Below are 16,332 nucleotides of genomic sequence, written 5' to 3'. Positions count from 1 at the left end.
AGATTACTTAAAAATAAAATCTAAAAGGGGATCCCTGGGTGGCGCAGCGGTTTGGCGCCTGCCTTTGGCCCAGGGCGCAGTCCTGGAGACCTGGGATCGAATCCCACGTCAGGCTCCTGGTGCATGGAGCCTGCTTCTCCCTCTGCCTGTGTCTCTGCCTCTCTCTCTCTCTCTCCGTGACTATCATAAATAAATAAAATAAAATAAAATAAAATAAAATAAAATAAAATAAAATCTAAAAAAAAAATAACAGTAACAAACCCATCACATAGTAATATAACTAACATTTTATGAAATGCAATTTTTTTAATAGTGTAAAGGAACATTTTCAACTTTTTGCATTTTGTGGGCGCTGCTCCTGGGACCCCAGGGAAGCTATACTTTAACTTTTACCAGGGTCAGAATGACTTCAAAGCATGAGCTCTATTTCTGCCCAAGCACACACTGTACATCTGCTTTGTTAGCAAATAACCTAAAAGAAACATTTCAAACTAAAGATAAGAGTAAAAATCTCCCTAAGTTCCATTCCCATACTCTCAGAGCCTGTAACCTTGCACAAACTAAAAGCATAAGATAAAGTTTATAATTTTCTGGAATGTCCTTCATCCTGATGACTTGTAACTCTTGATGTAACAAAAAACATATATAACCCTGTATTAAACATTCCTTCTCTGGATCATTCTCTCTCCATCTCTCTCTCTCTCTCTCTCAAGATTTTATTTATTCATGAGAGACACAGAGAGAGAGAGGCAGAAACATAGGCGAGGTAGAAGCAGGCTCCTTGTGGGGACCTCAATGCAGGACTAGATCCCAGGACCCCGGAATCAGGTCCTGAGTCAAAGGCAGAAGCTCAACCGCTGAGCCACCCAGGCATCCCTCTGGAGCTCTCTCTTACGTGTGAAGATTATGTATCCTAGGCAGCTATCCTCACTTGGGTTTCAATAAAACCCTCTTCCTTTTTTAAAAGAAATTATAAAAGGCTAGTTCATTTTGCATTGGCAATAGTGAGAAGCATAGCATATTTTTAATTTCTAAAATCTCTTTAATGTCCAACTTAACAGAAGATGAGTCCACCTGATTTCTCACATCTGCTTTTGCATTCAATCTATTCTGATAGCCTATATCATGCAGCATCTGGAAAATTCCACTGCATACTCTTCAGAGAATGAGTGAAAAAGTCAAATATCTTAGTATTATTTAAAAAGTAATTTTTTATTTGTTTTTAATGAAAATAATTTTGACATTGTAAGACCCCCATAAAAGTATGGGGGACTCCTAAATCCCCAGATATAGTTTAAACACTAGGTTACATAATGAATCCCAAAGACCTGATTTAGTATAGCCTTGCCCCATTTCCTGGCCTTGGTTGATTAGCTTAAAGCTGGGTTCCTGACAAAGACCAGGCCAAAGAGCCCTTCTCCAAGGATGTTATGCTTGGGACCAGCAGGCTAGAACTCAGACTGCTTTATGCAATGCATGGTTTAATTTAGGAGCCATGTGCTATTTGTTTGGGTTTTTTCCTACCTGTGGAGAAAGCCCTTTCATGGTGAGTTAATAATGAAGGCAGGCCACTGAAAGAAGCAGAGATAAGGGACAGAAGGAACATTCAGACCATATTCAAATCCCTGGTTCTTACTGTTCTTAAAGCCAGGAGGAGTGTCTCGTCCTCATGTTTTGGGCCACTCTTTATTTTCTTTATAGGAATCCCACTTCGGGCTTAAACTAGTAGGAGCTGGATTTCTATCACTTGCAACCAAGAGAGTCTTAATGGACTATATTAATCAAGTCTTTTTCTCCAGGTTGTTCCCTCTTTTTTTTTCTCAAAAAAAAAAAAAAAGATTTTATTTATTCATGAGAGACACACAGAGAGAGGCAGAGACATAGGCAGAGGGAGAAGTAGGCTCCCTCTAGGGAGCCTGATGTGAGACTTGATCCCAGGACCTCAGGATCACGACCTGAGCTGAAGGCAGATGTTTAACCACTGAGCCACTCAGGCGCCCCTTTTTGCTCTTTTTTAATTAAAAAAAAGTGACAAACAATGCTGAAAGAAGCGAAGAACAAGCTCCATAAGAGACAACCCTGGCTGAACTAATCCCAATCTTAAAAAGTTTAGACTAGAATGCTGTTGATGTGAGAATCAAACATTTTAGGTCTTCCTCTGTGACAAAACTTTAAATTACTTTGACAGTGTCGGTAAATCTGACTCCAAATTCAGCCACAACACAATTAAGCTCCCTGCCGCCTACCCCTACCCCAGGAGGTGGCACTTTTAGCTTCTCAAATTATAGGTTCAAGCAACCTTCCTTAGTTTAATTTTTCCAAGTCACAAAAGACTAGCACTGTTAACTCAAACCTCTACAATTTTCAATAAAGGGCTTAGTGGGCCCTGGATTCAATATATTCTCAGCGACCTATACAACATGGGACCTTCCTGCTGCAGTTGTATAAAAGGACCTAATTAGAGCTGTCGCCTAGAGATCAGTTTTTTTTTTTTTTGAGCTCTATGTATATAATGAATAAGAAAGACACACTCGCCCACTGATTTCTTTTTAATGTGATTTTTATAAATGTTCATGCTCTAAACAAACGGGTGTTAAGGTTCTAAAAAATTGTATAATGAATTAAGACTGCACTACCTCAGGTCCAAACATCTTGACTTCTCTCTTTCTAGAAGAATACATTTAATTGCTTTCAAGGACCAAAGGTCTTTGCAGAATGCAGTGCATCCCTCTGGGTCTATTTGTGTCTGTCTTTACCATTGCATGACCTCAAAGACAGAGAAACTCAAATAAGCAAGCAACAAAAGCAGAAGAGTCACAAAGGTGGGGAAAACAGAGTTATGCAATTGGTAGCATCAGTAACATACTTTTGAATTGCCAGCACAGCCCTAATGAGAGAGCCAACAAAAGCCTCTATCCATTATTACAAAAAACCCTGAGAAAGAACTACTCTATTTTTTTGGCAAAAAATTACATGTGATGAAAACTTTTTAAATTTTTTTCTATCACCTTTTTGTTTTTAAATTTGACATTCCTTTTCCTCTCCTAACCATACCCAAAAATTCTCAATGGATTTCTGTTATGCTAGAGTGGAAAGACCTTGGCTGTTGAAGCCAAAAGACCGAAGGTCAGTCCTGAGCATTATAATTTGCTAGTTGCAAAGTCTCAGACAAAGTTGGTATAATAATAGTTCTCTTAGAATGCTAAGATAGAGATGAAATGAACATCATCTCTATCTTAGCATTCTAAGAGAACTATTATTATATATATATCAGTCAAGATTACTTTGAATGAATGTTACAGAAAACCTAATAATAAAATTAGGCTCAGATAGTCTCAAAGGCCAAAAGTAGGACTAGTTTCAGGTAAAGCCTGATTTTAAGTATCTCTAATGATGTCAGTTTTTCTTATTATCTTAGACAGACTTCCCTTGGTAGCAAGATGGTTGCAAAGAGCTCCTGGGGCCACACCGTTTTTCAGTCATATTCAATGGAAGAGGGGAAGACTCTTCCAGCGTCTCCTGTGGAAGAAGAGATTTTCTCTTCCAGAAGCCCTAGCAAATGTTTCACCACATCCTGGTTCTTGATGGGGTTACATTATCCTCCTCTGACCTGATCTTTAAAGTCATGGGAATAGTTTTTGCTGAAAATTTCAAATCAGGAAACCAGGTATAAAACATGGGATTGATCCCACTCAGAACTCTTGATTGGGAAAAATGAGGAGTTATGAAGAAAAAGGAAGGTGGGAAATGGATGTAAGATTATGACAATGTGTGAGAATGCACCTAGAGGTAGGATGCTGAGTAAACTGAGGTGAATTCCATCTCTAGGTTTTGTGAGGGAAAGATATCCTTCCAAAGGATTAAGGATTGGCCTCAACCTTGCTAATTAGACCTTCAGAATATTCCATGGCATCTTCAATACTTGAGATTTTGTTACCATTACTCATCCTTGCTTTTCCATATAATTTAGGGTTTATATAATCTATAAACCAAATGGTTTAGCTTCACCTGTTCTTTTTTAAACACAATGCTAAGTTTTATTTTAAAAATTTTTAGATTTATTTAAGTAATCTTTACCCAACATGGGATTTGAATTCACAACCCCAAGGTCAAGAATCACCCACTCTTCCAAATGAGCCAGCCAGGTGCCCCAAGCTTTGCTTTTTTTTTTTTTTTAATTTTATAGAATTTAAGATGCTATTATTTAATATCTCACTCAGAAAAAGGAAAATACCTTAACCAAATCAGGACCTAAATGCTAAGAGGTCATCAATTTTATTTTTTTACATTAAAAAATGTAAAAAACAAACAATAAAAAAGCATATCTTAGGATGGAACACAATAATACAAACATGGCAAAAAAAAAAAAACACATGGCATTATCTTGTATGATCACCTCTGTATCTTGCTTCTTTGGCTTAACATCATGTTTTTAAGATTCATCTGTTTTTTTATAGCTTAATTTCATGTAATGCATGAATATACTACATTTTTATCCTTGCTCTTATTTATAGATATTTAAATTGCTATCAGTTTTTGACTCATATAAGCAATGCTGCTATGAACCTTCCTATTATATCTCTTGTGTACATGGGCTTAGTTTCTCTATATACCTAATGTTAGAATTTCTGAGCCATAGAACAAGCCAATTTTTTTTTCTTTTTCTAAAAAGAATTTTAGATCTATATAGATCTTGGATAATAGCCCTTTACCTGATATGTCATTTGCAAATACCTTCTCCCATTCTGTACATTGTCTTTTAGTTTTGTTGACTGTTTCCTTTGCTGTACAGAAGCTTTTTATCTTATTAAGTCACAATAGTTCATTTTTGCTTTTGTTTCCCTTGCCTTCATAGATGTATCTTGCAAGAAGTTGCTGTGGCCAAGTTCAAAAAGGTTGTTGCCTGTGTTTTCCTCTAGGATTTTGATGGATTCTTGTCTCACATTTAGATCTTTCAACCATTTTGAGTTTATCTTTGTGTATGGTGTAAGAGAATGCTCCAGTTTCATTCTTCTGCATGTGACAGTCAATTTTCCCAACACAATTTATTGAAGATACTGTCCTTTTTCCAGTGGATATTCTTTCCTGCTTTGTCAAATATTAGTTGGCCATAGAGTTGAGTACCCATTTCTGGGCTTTCTATTCTGTTCCATTGATCTATGTGTCTATTTTTGTGCCAGTACCATACTGTCTTGATGATCACAGCTTTGTAATACAAGCTTGAATTCCAGCATTGTGATGCCACTGGCATTGGTTTTCTTTTTCAATATTCCTCCGGCTATTCAGATTTGTATAGAATCATACAAATCTTATTTGTTCCAACTCTGTGAAGGATGTCCATGGTATTTTGATAGGGATTGCATTGAACATGTACATTGCCCTGGGTAGCATAGACATTTTCACAATATTAATTCTTCCAATCCATGAGCATGAAATGTTTTTCCATCTCTTTATGTCTTCCTCAATTTCTTTCAGAAGTGTTCTGTAGTTTTTAGGGTATAGATCCTTTACTCTTTGGTTAGGTTTATTCTTAGGTATCTTATGGTTTTGGGTGCAGTTGTAAATAGGATTGACTCCTTAATTTCTCTTTCTTCAGTCTCATTGTTAGTGTATAGAAATGCTACTGATTTCCGTGCATTGATTTGTATCCTGCGACATTGCCAAATTGCTGTATGAGTTCAGCATTCTTGGGGTGGAGTCTTTTGAGTTTTCTATATACAGTATCATACCATCTGCAAAGGTGGAGAGTTTGACTTCTTGTTTGCCAATTTGAATGTCTTTTATTTCTTTTTGTTGTCTGATTGCTGAGGCTAGGACTTCTAGTACTATGTTGAATAACAGTGGTGAGAGTGGACGTCCCTGTCACGTTCCTGATCTTAGGGGAAAGGCTCTCAGTTTTTCCCCACTGAGAATGATATTCACTATGGACTTTTCATAAATGGCTTTTAAAATATTGAGGAATGTTCCCTCTATCCCTGTACTTTGAAGAGTTTTAATCAGGAATGGATGATGTATTTTGTCAAATACTTTCTCTGCATCTATTGAGAGGATCATATGGTTCTTGTTTTTTCTCTTATTGATGTGATCTATCACTGGTTGTTTTATGAGTGTTGAACCACCCTTGCATCCCAGATATAAATCCTGCTTGGTCATGCTGAATAATCCTCTTAATGTATTGTTGGATCCCGTTGACTAGTATCTTGGTGAGAATTTTTGCATCCATCTTCATCAGGGATATTGGTCTATAATTCTTTTTGGTGAGGTCTTTGTCTGTTTTGGAATCAAGGTAATAAAACGAGTTTGGAAGTATCCCTCCCTTTCTATCCTTTGAAACAGCTTTAGTAGAATAGGTATTATTTCTTCTTTCAACGTTTGATAGAATTCCCCTGGGAAGCCATCTGGCCCTGGGCCTTGGGAGGTTTTTGATGACTGCTTCAACTTCCTTGCTGGTTATTGGCCTGTTCAGGTTTTCTATGTCTTCCTGTTCCAGTTTTGGTCATTTGTGGATTTCCAGAAATGCATCCATTTCTTCTAGATTGCCTAATTTGTTGGCATATAGTTGCTCATAATAGGTTTTTAAAATTGTTTGTGTTTCTTGGTATTGGTTGTGATCTCTCCTCTTTCATTCATAATTTTATTGAGTCTTTTTTCTTTTTAATAAGTCTAGCTAGTGGTTTATCTATCTTATTCATTCTTTCAAAGAACAAACTCCTGGTTTTCTTGATCTGTTCTACATTTCTTCTGGTCTCTATTTCATTGAGTTCTGCTCGAATGTTTATTATGTCTCTTCTTCTGCTTGGTGTAGGCTTTATTTGCTGTTCTTTCTCCAGTTCCTTTAGGTGAGAGTTTAGCTTGTGTATTTGAGTTTTTCCAAGTTTTTGAGGGAGGCTTGGATTGCGATGTATTTCCCTCTTAGGGCTGCTTTTGCTGTATCCCAAAGATTTTGAATGGTTGTATCTTCATTTTCATTAGTTTCCATGAATTTTTAAAATTCTTCTCTGTTTTCCTGATGACCCATTTATCTTTTAGTAGGATGACCTTTAACCTCCATGTGTTTGAGTTTCTTCCAAATTTCTTCTTGTGATTGAGTTCTAGCTTCAAAGCACTGTGGTCTGAAAATATGCCTGTTTCCTTACACAGATTAGGGAAGTTCTCAGCTATGAGTTGTTCAAATATATTTTGTGGTCCTCTCTCTCTCTCTCTCTCTCTCTCTCAGCCTTTTCTGGAATCCCAACTAGACATATATTCTTCCTTCTCAAGCTATCATTTATTTCCCTAAGCCTTTCCTCCTGTGTTCTTTCTTTCTTTCTTTCTTTCTTTCTTTCTTTCTTTCTTTCTTTCTTTCTTTCTTTATGATAGTCACACACACACAGAGAGAGAGAGAGAGAGAGAGAGAGGCAGAGACATAGGCAGAGGGAGAAGTAGGCTCCATGCACCGGGAGCCCGATGTGGGATTCGATCCCGGGTCTCCAGGATCGCACCCTGGGCCAAAGGCAGGCGCCAAACCGCTGTGCCACCCAGGGATCCCTCCTCCTGGGTTCTTAATTGTTTTTCTCATTTTTTTTTCAGCTTCCTTCCTTTCCATCAACTTGTCTTCTATGTCAGTCACTCTCTCTTCCACCTCATTAACCCTAGCAGTTAGAGCATCCAGTTTGGATTGCATCTCAGTTAAAGTATTTTTAATTTTGGCCTGGTTAGATCTCAATTCTGCAGTAACAAAGTCTCTAGAGTACTTCACACTTTTTTTCCAAAGCCAACAGTAACTTTATAAGTGTGCTGCTGAATTGAATTTCTCATTGTACTTAAATCCACATTCTGTAACTCTGTGGCAGAGAGTATTGCTTCTGGTTCTTTCTTTTGTGGTGAATTCTTCCTTCTAGTCATTTTGTCTAGTGCAGAGTGGCTATATGAGTGAACCGATTAAAAAATATCAACCAAGACCTAAGTGAAATATACCCTGGATGATTCCAAAGAGGCCAGAAAAAAAAAAAAAAAAAAGAACAGAACAGAACAAAATCAAACAGAAGGACCACAAAAGTGTAAAACAAATTTTAAAACAAAGTAATAAAAATAAAAAACCAGAAACCAAAAACAAAGAAGAAAAGAAAAGAAAAAAGGTAGGGATGATGGTGGTGAGGAAGTGGTAGTGGAGAGAGAATGTAGTCTCCCTCTGAGGGAACTTAGAGGACGATTCTCCTGGTTCTGAGGGTATTTTGTTCTATACGTTAGAAGATGCTCAATCCCAAATTTATATAAACCAGCAATACTTATATAAAGACTCAACATCGACCACAAAAACATAAACCAGATAAAAGATGGGGGCAAAATAGGAAGGAAGAGAGAATATAGTCTCACAGAATGAACCAACACAGAATGAATGAACGGTGCTTGGTTCTGGGTGTATTTCAGTTATGTGTTAGAAGGTACTAACTTCCATCATTGTAAGACAAAACAAGACAGAAAATACAAAAAACAAAAATCCATATCTCATATATCCACCAAAATTAAACCAAATATGTTGAAGGGAATCCAGAAGTGAAAAATACATCTATATATCTAAGACATGTAATTGTGGAAATATGAAAGTCAAAAAGGGAAAAAACTTAAAAACGAAGAGTTGGTAAAATATTGTAGTTAAGGTAGAAAATGAGAAAATATATTGGACATTTTTAGCCTGATATAAAATGAGTCGTTAAAAAGACCCTCCAGTTCTAGATACTATTTTCCCTCAGTCCTGGTGCTATCCACTGCTGCTTGTTCAGTAAACTTTTTTTTCCCTTGTTCTTCGAGCAGTTCTTCTGGGAGTAGGGTCTGCTGCACTGATTCTCAGGTGTCTGTGCCTGGGCAGAGATGCCCCACCCATTGCCAGGTGCTGGGCTCAGTATGAACTGTTTATCCTTTGAAACCTTTGTTCCCTAGAGTCTCTGCCCCTCCCAGGAGCAAGGTGAAACAAAGAGAAAAAACAAAAATAGGCAGTAGCTCTGGATTTGAGCTCCCCTCGAGTAACTAACCACAGTCTCCCAGTCTACACTGACCTAGATGCTCCTGGGGGCAGGTGTGGGTGCTCTGATCTGCACAGCTTGTCAGGCGCCCAGCAGCAGGAGAGTTTTTGCTTTCCTGTGCCCTCCCTGCTTCCACCTGTCCCAGGGGGAACGGAAGACAGCTGGCTTTGTCCGCTTCAGCGCCTTCAGATCCAGGGCCCTGTGCCGCTGGACCTGTGCTCCTGGTGACTACTGTGTCCATCGCCGGGCTCTAGGGTAAAGGTAGCTTTGGGGCTGGCCTGTGTAACCAGCAGGCTTCTCCCAAATGTCCTGGAGGGCTGTGGCGCTCCAGCTCTTTACCGAGATCGGTCCGTGGTTTGCAGTGAACTTTTTCCCCGGCGCTCCAGTCTTATACTGTCTCTGGGAATCTTCATGCTTCACGGCCCCTCTTGTGATTCTGCCCGATTTCCCTGATAAGCACTTTTCCATCAGGGAAAACTCAGGTGAGTATTTTTAAAATTTATTTATTTATTCGTGAGAGACACAGAGTGAGGCAGAGACATAGACAGAGGGAGAAGCAGGCTCTTCACAGGGAGCCTGATGCAGGACTCAATCCCAGGACTATGGGATCATGCCCTGAGCCAAAGGCAGATGCTCAACCGCTAAGCCACCCAGGCATCCCCCCCCCCTTTTTTTTTAGATTTATTTATTTATTCATGAGAGACACAGAGAGAGGCACAGACAAAGCACGGATTTTTAAAGTTACCGCTTGTCCAGGGCTGAGTTTCCATGACCTGGAGGCTTTTGCCATTCCACTTTAGCCCTGCTAGTCATGGTTCCCCTCCCCCACTTTATTTCTTTTAAAATTTTTTCACCTTCCTACCTTGTTAGAAGTAAAAACTTTTCTCTCTGTAGCATTTCAGCTGTTCTCTCTTTACATCTTAGGTTGAATTTGTAGGTGTTCAGGATGTTTTGAAAGATATCTAGGTAAGGCTGTGGGACCAGATGAATTGAGGGCCCCTACTCTTCCATCATCTTACCAGTCTCCTATAACCATTTGTTCCAATTATTGGTCCTTTTTAAAATTATTATTATTGGGATGCCTTTTTCTTACTGAATTGGAGGAATTCTTTATATATTTTGGATATAAGCCTTTTTGTTTTTATGTAGTGCAAATCTCTTTTCCTGTTGGATGGTTTGTCTTTTCACTCTCCTTATTGTGTATTTTGTTGAACTGAAGTTCATATTTAAGTGTAGTTGCATTCATGTGTAGGGTAGGCAAAACTTTACCTCTACCTCCTTAGGATCTCTGGCTGGGACTAAGAATTAAATCAAATAAACAGATCAACAAGAGAAAGTTTTCATGTACATGAAACATGTACATGGGAGCTGATTTAGGAATGTGAAGACCCAAAGAAGCGGTTGGAGCCAAACACCCACATACTAACCTGGACAACGAGTAGTAAATAGAGAAAATAGGACAAGACAAAGTATCTTGAGTTAGAGCAGTTAATTATAAAATGACTAGAAAGATAAGGTTTAGTTGAACAAGATTTGTTTGTATACAGTTCCCCCAATCTTTTACTCTTTGAACTTTCTGTCTCTGGTGATAAGAATGTTTCTTTCCTCCTAGGATAGGGAAGAAATCTTTTACAACTTTCAAGGTACCAGTCACTCTCCTGGGCACTTTGACACGTGTGTTTTTATTTCACTTAATATTTTAGACTCCAGGAGATTCATAAAAACCCTTGCAAACAAAATCATTATAAGCAAACTATAAGAAGAAGTAGAATTTTCCTTTTTATCATGATTTCAAAAACTCAGATTCCTCAGGTGCCTGGATAGCGGCTGAGTCAGTTAAGCATCCAACTCTTGATTTCAACTTAGGTTGTGATCTTAGGGTTATGAGATTGAACCCCATGTTGGCTCCACAATGAGAGCATGGAGCCTGGTTAGGATTCTCTGTCTCCCTTTTCCTTTGTCCCTTCCCTCATTTGTTCACTCTCTTTCTCCATCTGAAAAAACAAGCAAACAGAAAACAGCTTCCATACTGTATTCCAGAAAGAAGCCTTAGGAGGGGCTTCAGTGAATTGTTATGTATGGTAGAAAAAGTATGGAACAGAATGGAATAGCAGAAAACAGAATACACAGTTAATGCAAGGAATGACTCAGGTTTTCAGCACAGGTGTCCAGGTGGATGGGGTACCATTTGTTGATGGAGGGAGCAGAAGGAGGAACAGAACACAAATTCAGGACTCTTGATGCCAAGTGACAGAATCCCACTATTTTTACCCACTCCCAACCATTTTAAGATTTTAAAAAGGAGGAAGTAAGGGTAACTAAATGGCTCATAAACATGAGAAAATCGGAGGTGGATTGGTGTAGGGCACAGCCATGCCGGAGAGTTCACATGATGTCATGGCTTCCCCTCTAGTAAGCTGTTTCTTCTTGTGGTCTTCATTCCTACTGCTCTTGACTTTCTCCTCAGAGCTGAAGAAGAAAATCTACATTGTCCTCTAAAGTCATAATCCCAGAGAAATAGATTAAGAGGAAACATATTCTAGGATAGTCTGGCAGAAATTTCCAGAAATGATTTTGATTGGCCTGGTTTGTGTCAGATGTCCACCCAAATCTGCATGTTTCTAGCACCCATTCTGTTAACCACTACTGAATATTATCTTAGTATTAGCCTTTCTTTTTCCCCCAGTCTGTCTTCCTACTCAGACTCTTAAACTCCTCAAAGGCAAATAATCATTTACTTTTTAGCCCGGGCATGGACACTGTTCTTGCACATGGTATTGGAGGTTTTAAAAAAATGTATTGGAACTAAAATTAGACACATACAAATTCTGAAGGATGTATAAAATGAGTTAATTAAGCATCTTGAGAGTGTAGCTAAGTGGTATAATAAGAAACTAAAAGGTGGATGAATTAAAGTGGAAAAAAATCATGGTACTCTTATGCTTGGGTTCTGTGAAGGTGAATCATACCCAACTAGTCTACTAGAGTTCTCTGAATGTATAGATGGACAGAAGGACAAGGTAGAACCAGCAGACCTTACTTGGTGTTTCAAAAAGCCTCTGATAGGGGTGCCTGTGTGGCTCAGTCAGGTAAGCATCTGACTCTCAATTTCTCCTCAGATCATGATCTCAGGATGGTGAGATCCAGCCCTTGCCTCTGCTCTATGCTGGGTGTAGAGCTTGCTTGAGATTCATTTTCTTTCTCTCTCTCTCTCTCTTTTCCCCCCATCCCTTAGAAACAAAAACAAAAAGCCTTTGATAGATTCCCACATCAAAGGCTTTTAGAAAACTGATATTATCCTGGAATTTTAGATTTCTATCGTTGTTGGTTTTGTTAATTGTTTTTAAATTTTTGTCTAGGAAACAGAACCAAAGTCAAATAAGGAGGGTCAGGAATAAGTGAAAAAGTGTCAATGATGGGCACTGATCTTATTTAACATTTTAATGAATTATCAAGAAGGGTATGGACAATGGAATTTTTAGTTTGCATGTAACAACTCTTTCAGTTAGTGCACTATTTAGCTGATTAAGACAAAGATAAACTGATAGAAAATACCTTGCAATATGCCCCCCCCCCCCCTTAGCATTCTTAAGTCAGGACAACCCAGCCAGGCCACGTATGTCAAGGGTCTGCAGGTCCCCGCTCCATTGTTTCTTTGGTGATGAAGAGGGTAACACGGGGCATGTGCTGGCTTTGACCATGCTTTGCCTCACGGAAGGGGCCAAAGATAAGTGTGATGTGATAGAAGTCATGGCCCAGAATCATGACCACCAGAAGATTGCAGTCCCTGTGACCAACCTCAAGTTGTCCTGCCAACTCATGCTCAGTTGGGTGGACTTCCAGCTCCAACCACCTATAACCTTCTGCCTGAAGTCCAATTTTGGTCCCATGTAGTTCATGCAGTAGCACCAGGTTATTGCTGTAAGCAATGACGTTTCTGAGGAAGAGAGCAAATAAGAGGGTAGTAAGGAGGTGGAAGCTGAGTTGTCCCCCATTTTGCCTGCCAAGAAGCAAGGGCATAGGCCTCTTTGGTCAGCTAGCTGCCTGTCACATATGCCACGGACCAGATTTCTATGCAAGTTTCAGTAATTTTAAATGAGTCTTCTCCATTGAAGAGAAGGGTGGGAGGTGGTGGGATTGAGCTCAGAAGAGAAGAAGGTCTCATTCTCTATAGGACCCTGGTGTTCTACTAATCTTATACCATGCCTGGGGCTTCTCTTTTTTACTGGAGTAGAAGGAACTCTGAAATTCTATCCTGATCCTCTCTCCCCATTTGCTATGAATTTAGAGGTCAGCATCTGAAGCTCAGGATTACACATTTTTAACACTTTTTACATTTTTTGATAAAGGTTGGAATAAAGTGGTATGGGTTTTGTTTTGTTTGCAAAACAGGAAAATGACAATAGGTGGCTTGAATTTAAATAAGGTTCCATTATGCATTTATGATGAGTATAAAAGTGTGGCTAATAGGAAGTGGCATCCAGGGGTTTTTTGGGTTTTTTTGTTTGTTTGTTTTTTGCAGAGACACAGGAGGAGGAAGAAGCAGGCTCCATTCCAGGAGCCCCATCGCGCCCTGGGCCAAAGGCAGACACTAAACTGCTGAGCCACCCAGGGATCCCCAGAGTGTTTGGTCCTACTAGACGGACTTATTTCCCTTGTATTTTCTCAGTTTTCCATGTATTTTGTCCACTGCCTACACCTACGTGCTCAGTTGAAGAGACCCTTACTGGCTAGAGGAGAATTCTATTTTGGACAAGGGAATACTACAATCTCAGAACCTTCAAGGATTGGGGGAGGGGAGATGTATGGGGTGATGGGGTAAAATGGAGTAATACAGATTGGAAAGAAATAACTTTTTAAGGAAGTAAAGAGGGAATGGTATGAGCACAAAAAAGATATAACAAATCTGAAGGAAGTTCAGAGAAAAACAACGATATTCACAGAGATAAAGTCCATCCATTGAAGGATGTCAGAAACAACAACAACTTGGGCAGCCCTGGTGGCTCAGGGGTTTATCTCCACCTTCCGCCCAGGGCCTGATACTGGGGACCCGGGATCGAGTCTCACCTGCATGGAGCCTGCCTCCCTCTGCCTGTGTCTCTGCCTCTCTCTCTCCCTCTGTGTGTCTCTCATGAATGGATAAATAAAATCTTAAAAAAAAAAAAAAAACAACCTTAAATTTTTCAAACACACATGAAATGGATAAAATAATAAAGGACCCGGGATCGAGTCTCACCTGCATGGAGCCTGCCTCCCTCTGCCTGTGTCTCTGCCTCTCTCTCTCTCTCCCTCTGTGTGTCTCTCATGAATGGATAAATAAAATCTTAAAAAAAAAAAACTTAAATTCTCCAAACACACATGAAATGGATAAAATAATAAAGGACCAAGAGATGATTAAACACATCACAAAATTCGAAATTGCTCTTATTCTTTGCAGCTTAGAGGTGGTTTGAGAACAACAGACTCAATGTTACTTGGAAAACTTGTTTCTCAGAGGATGGGTAGAGATTAAAAACGCAAATATTTTAAAAAGGATTTTAAATAAACAAATACATCAGGTATCTCTAAGACCTCCCTGAGAACTGTGAGGGGTGATGCGCCTGGCGACCAGGGTCAGGCTGTCTGGAGCTCTAGTCTGGGCTTGCCACGACGACTCCCTCATGCTGCGCGTGTGCCCCGGGGCAAACGACTGAGTATTTCTTAGCCCACGTCTCAGCTGTAAACCGGCCACAGCCGTAATACCCGTCGCGGCTACTTCAAAGGGTGGTTTGGTGTTCAAACGAAGCCATGTATTTAGCGGTGTTTTAAAGTACTACGAGGTGCTTCATAAATATAAGGTGTTTTGGTTACGGCGTTGGCTGGAATGATCGCAAACTCCCAGACGCGGGGCCTGGAGGGAAGCGCGATTTGGGTCCTGCCAGGCAGAGATCGGTGCGCTTGCACCATTTCTTGTCCCTCGCTTACGGAAGCATCTTGAGGAGGAAAACTTTTCTGTGTTTTTGAGGTGTTGTTGTTGTTGTTGTTGTTTTAAATCGGCTTATAGCAAGGAGCAAGGCGCTGTCTGTAAAAGTACCCCTGAGAGGTGAAGATAAACCGCCCAGTCGTCACCCAAGCGCCAAGACCGTCAGGAAGGAGTTTTCCGCGGAAGCGCTGTCGTCTCTTCGGCAAGGATGCAAGACGCGCGCTCCATCAGGACGCCGGCGGCCGAACGGCAGCGTGAATTGGTAAAACCGGTCGTCCAGTAACGCGGTTATTACAATTCCGTTCTGATGCCTTGAGTGACGTGTCACAACTCCCCGGAGTAGGCAGGGGGCCGCGCGGCGCTTCAAACTCGGAGCGTCCCGCGCCGCGCTCCCGGAGCCGGGAGGGAATAATGCGCGCGCACTCGGGCCCGGCCGCTCCCCTGCGCGCGAGCCCGCCTCTCCGGCCCGGCCCGGGCGCGCGCGGCCGCGGGCGCGCCGCCGGCCCACGTGACCCTAGGCGAGGCGACTGGCGGGGGCGGGCGGGGGCTCGGGCCGGCTCCGCAGCGCCGCGCAGGCGCCCCAGGGCCGCGCCGAGCCGAGCCCCTCCTGCTCCCTCTAGGAGTCAAAATGGCGGCGAGGGGAACCTGGAGCAGCCCCGGAGCCTGAGCCACTGACAGGAGCGGAGAGGGCGGCGGCGGCAGGAGGAGGATGGCCGGGGGCGCTGGCGCCGGTGCGGACCGCGGTGCTGGTGGCGGCGGCGGGGGCGGCGGCCGCGGTCGCAGCGGCGGCAGCAGCAGCAGCAGCGGCGGGAGGAGCCTCCGGGGTGAGCGTCCCTCGGTGTCTGTGAGGCTGGGAGCCGCGGCTGTGCCCGGCGCGGCGCGGGGCGGGAGTCCCGGCACGGAAGGGGCCGTGCCGAGGAGGTGGGGGCGCCGGGCTGGGGCTGGGGCTGGGGCTGGGGCTGGGGCTGGGCCGCCGCGGGGGGCGCCGGGCCGCGGGCGGGGAGGGGGCAGTCGTCCGTCTGGGGCTGAGGCGGCTGAGGCGGCTGAGGCGGCGGCGGACTGACCGGTCCCCGCGCGCTCCCAGGGGCGGACTGGGCTGTGCGCCGTCGTCCCGGGGACGGAGGCGCGAGGTGTGGCGCCTGGGGCGGGGAGAGCGGCCCGAGGTGGCCGCGACGGCGGCTCGGCCGGCTCCGGGCTCCAAGGGGCGGGACCCGCCGCTCCCAGGACGCCGGGAAACCGCTCCCGAGACTGGGGCGCGTGTTTACCCGGCGGCGGGGCTGCTGCCGCCCCGGGGTGGGCGTGAGAGCGGCCGGCCGGAGTAGGCGGGGGAGCGGGCCTGCGGACGGCGGCTGCGGGGAGGGGCAGAAG

General features: G+C 42.5%; 1 protein-coding gene across 15 annotated transcripts in view; it reads left to right on the top strand.

Moving 5' to 3' along the window:
* Positions 1–16,332, top strand: part of BTBD7 (BTB domain containing 7) — a 109,466-nt gene that overhangs the window by 8,953 nt on the left and 84,181 nt on the right. The window contains exon 1 of one of the 15 annotated variants that reach the window (XM_025444009.3): positions 15,653–15,788. The exons of the other annotated variants lie outside the window; for them this stretch is intronic. The gene's annotated coding sequence lies outside the window, so the exon portion shown is untranslated. Of the gene's footprint in view, positions 1–15,652; positions 15,789–16,332 lie in introns of those variants that run through there. 15 annotated transcript variants of the gene reach the window in all.

This window comes from Canis lupus, chromosome 8, assembly GCF_003254725.2.
Source record: "Canis lupus dingo isolate Sandy chromosome 8, ASM325472v2, whole genome shotgun sequence".
Classification (NCBI taxonomy): Eukaryota; Metazoa; Chordata; class Mammalia; order Carnivora; family Canidae; genus Canis; species Canis lupus.
This window is presented reverse-complemented; position numbering and strand designations above follow the sequence as displayed.